The sequence below is a fragment of the Coccinella septempunctata genome, chromosome 4, assembly GCF_907165205.1.
Source record: "Coccinella septempunctata chromosome 4, icCocSept1.1, whole genome shotgun sequence".
Classification (NCBI taxonomy): Eukaryota; Metazoa; Arthropoda; class Insecta; order Coleoptera; family Coccinellidae; genus Coccinella; species Coccinella septempunctata.
The window spans coordinates 22,604,227-22,608,481 of NC_058192.1; positions in this window are offsets into that span (position 1 = coordinate 22,604,227).

The window sequence follows — 4,255 nt, forward strand, 5'->3', positions numbered from 1 at the left end:
TGACAAAATCCATTATATGGTTTTAAGTAATCGACGAATCAAAGTGCGTTAGATAGTTGAGGCTAAAAGCATATCGCAAGGTGCAGTGTTCTCAATTTTGCACGAAAATTTGAATGTAAAAAAAATTCAGCAATGTGGGTGAGGTGACTACTTCTCATTTCCAAACTGGAAAATTTGGATCGGCGGGCAACGGTTCTTGTTAAACGGGTGATCATAACCCGAAAAATTGACTATTTAGAGGACCCTGAAAAATTTACTTCTCAGAAAGCTTGAAAAAAATTGGAGAAATGTAAAGAGATAGTAGGAGATTATGTAAAGAAATAAAAAAAAAATTTCGTCAAAAAATCATTTGTTTTATAATTTCTTTCAGTTCATCATCTCGAAAAGCAAGAAATTTTTTCATTCCTCAAACAACATTTAAGAACAAATGTCCATTCATGTTATTCACTTTCAAAGGTGGAATGATTTTTTCAATGCATTTCCAAAAAATAAATTTCTGAAAAGTCTCGTCTACAATTTGAAACCTTCTGAAATTGAAAAAGACGTAAAGTGCTGCTATTTTTTCCATAAAAGTGGAATCTATTGTAAAATTCCCAACTTCTACTGATCGTTCAAGTGTTCTGGCAACACCCAACATTGTGGTAGTCTTCCTCCCCTTATGGGTACCACTCACTAGGCGTTTTCTCCGGGACTATCAGGTAGAGCATCGATGCCGAAGAGGATCCCATCTGGCGATCTGATGCTAGGCTATGCTAGGTCGGCCACACACGGGGACTAGGAACCTTATTCGCTATGCTTATTCGAGTGTAGCATCAATGAATATCCCTCGGTCGCCTGAGTACGAGAAATCCCCAGATGTTGGGGATGACGATAGTAGGGGCTGGTCGACCATACACGGGGACTTATGGTATTCCTCGATTGTCCCTATTGTAAAGTCCCGGAGAAAACGCCTAGTGAGTGGTACCCATTATGGGTACCACTCACTAGGCGTTTTTTTTGGCTATAACTCCTAATATTTCTGATCGATTCGACTGAAAATTTCTCATGAGGTTGAAGTTGTTAGTTTCGATGAAACAGAACATTGAAATTCGACAAAAATCAGGACCGGACCCAGTGAAGTTTTCAACTTCAAACTCATGAAAAACATCCGGTATGTAGTTTTTCATCATAATTTCAACATTTTCGTTATCTGCATGTTTGATTGTCTCGAAATAAATAAATCTCTTCTGTGGATCATGTTTTAGGAATTATTGTTTTGTGGTCAGACGCCTCTAAGGAATAGAGCACTTAAGAAATTTTCAATTGCAATTTTTTCTTCAATAAATATTCTGTTGAATGTATTCAACAATTATGCCATATTCAGTCATTCAAAATTGTCACCCACCATGATAAAATGTTGTGTAATTGATAATATACAAATATGAAAAAAAAACTATGCTATCTTGAACTTATAATTGAAACCTAATCATCGGAATAAATCGTCTTTCTGTGAATAACTAGTTCTGTCAGATAGATGTTCGGAATTATTTCCTCCACATTCTATACACTTTTTGCCCCTCATTATGAGGATCATAACTGCTCGTTTCATAACATTACATTTATTTCGAATTTCTTCGCAAGCAGCATTTATTCGATCTAATTATTGTTCCAGTGTCAGGATATCTGTTTCATAGAATTTGTTCTCCAAATAACTCCAAGTAAAGAAATGGAGGGGTGTCAGATCAGGGGATCAAGCAGGCCAATGTTGGGGTTCTCCCCTTATAATCCATCCGTCTGCATATTCTCTATTAGTACACTTGTGGGGCATTCTGAAAATTTTTAACTACGTAACTTGATAAAGGGACCTGAAGTAGGTACTGATAAATAAATTTTCCTTTGCATGAATTGCATGATATGATCAATGTTTCAATAATGAAGAGCAAGAAGACCATAATCTTCCTGAATCCAATAATGGCAATAATGGAATCAATGAAAAATTCATAAAAACATTTATCATTTTCGAATTTTCAATAATTACCCCTACTAAAAGGGCCAATAAGGTGAAAATGAATTCGGAAGAGTACTTGAGGTTCAAGTTGTCTATAAAAAGCGATTCATTCTGAGGATATCAAATTATAATCATTTTTTCTTGATACCGTAGTTTTTTATTTCTACCTTTGTTCATTATCTATAATGAAGCTTATTTTATTATCATTGTGCAGGGCTGTTTTTTCAATATGCGTTAGACCACAAAACAATTATTCTTTGAAAATAATCCACGGATGGAGCATACCTCCCAATCATTGAATTTGAGACAATCGTACATGCAGATCACTAAAATATTGAAATTATGATGTTTTTCATGAGTTTGAATTTGAATATAGACTCAGTAAGTCCGGCCCTGAGTTTTGTCAAATTTTAATGATTTGTTTCATTGAAACTAACAATATTTGAGAAAACCCCCTGTATATCAGAAACGGAGTACCTAAGACACACATAAATGAGATGTTTCTGCACTCAGCTCAATGCCTTCTCTTCACGGTTTTCGTTTGTGCTTTTACTAGTGAAACATACTTCAATGTCATCAAATCTATTACCTGCATGCTTTTCACATTCGTTACATATTTATATGAAACATAAAAAAACACAAATAAAGAAATCTTGGCAGAAGTAGGTTCACCGTTTAATAATTTTTTTAAATGTATAAGTTTCATCTACTCTCTATAGTCTATATGCATGCTTTCTCAACATGCTATGCAAGATATAATAATCGATTGAGATTCTTCGTGGTTGAAGGTCAAGATGAACAATTCCGAATAGATTCCGAGTGACACAATTTAGGAATAAATCTCCAGAAGAATTCATGTTGAATCACCTACTATTACCATGTTCAAAGAGATGGGTGTGATTTCTCACGAGTTTGATAAATGATCAAGAATTTGAGAGGACTCCTTAGATATTCCCATTTGGAAAACAATGACGAGATGGTATTAATAATAAATTGCAAATTGCTGTCATCATGAAATTCAGGACCGTGATATAGCTCAGTCGCAATGAAGATTCTCTATTATACAGGGTGTCTAAACAAATGCGAAGGACTTAGGGAGATGATTCTTCGATGAAAATGAGCACCCCTTATTAGTTCCTATAAACCTTTTTCGAAATCGAACTTCCTTCCAAGCTACAGCCTTTGGAAGGCGATGACGAGTTGACAGTTTTTTTTTACTGGTTCTAAAAAACGCTGAGTCATAAAAGCATACATAATATGAAGCGCTTATTAGATGTTACTCACACAATTCTTTTAGATTTCATAACTTTATTAATAGGGTTTGAAAATAACAACCCCTTATTATTTTCCTTCAAAAATTGTTTTCGTGGGAAAAATTTTCGAAAAATGAATTTCGCGCCATGCAGGTAAAACGATTGATTTTATAATTCTTACAAAATGAAGCGGGACAACATAAAGGGCTGAATAAAGGATTATAGAGTTAACAATAATAGTTAATCAAGTGTGATCAAGAGCATGTTCATGAATATGTTCGGAATTAGTAATAATGCCCCCATTGAACTTCTTCGCATAAACTCTTGAGACGACATCTGCTATTACCTTTTATGAGTTAATGAATCTATTTCTGAAAGAATGCTCTTCTGATGTTGAAATTCCGAGTTGATTGGAGAAATGTCGTTTTCATGCCTGTAAATATTTTATACTTAGTAATGGATTTATATCTTGCAGTGTCCAAAAGAGAATTCAATCAAGGTGTCCTTGGAACCCAATAGATCTGACGAGAATTCATTTATTGAAATGAAGTAAGTATATTGCTGTAGACCATCGAAGGAATAGATTGATCGAAGGAAAAGATTTTATTACATAACACGGGTCAACACCAAATTTGACTTTGACTGCAAAGCATAAAATTTCGATAGTTTAGATCCTAATTAGACCAAAAAAAAATATATGGCATGAAAAAGTTTGCCTCTGTGTTTAGGAGACTGATTCAACGATATCATTTATAATAACTACAAGCAACATGTGGAACGTGAGATATCTTTAATTCGTATTTCACGTCACGAATTATAATAAATTGACCACATATAAAATAAAATGCATCGGCATCGTATCTACACTTTCTTGACGATATTTGAAGTTTGTCTTGGTTTGTAAACAACACCTGATCGTTGTTTATGACTCGAATGGCCTCTAGCGAGACATTGTAAAGGTAAACACCCCACTCTCATCGCCCGGTCTTTTTGGATTATCAAAAATAATGAAAAA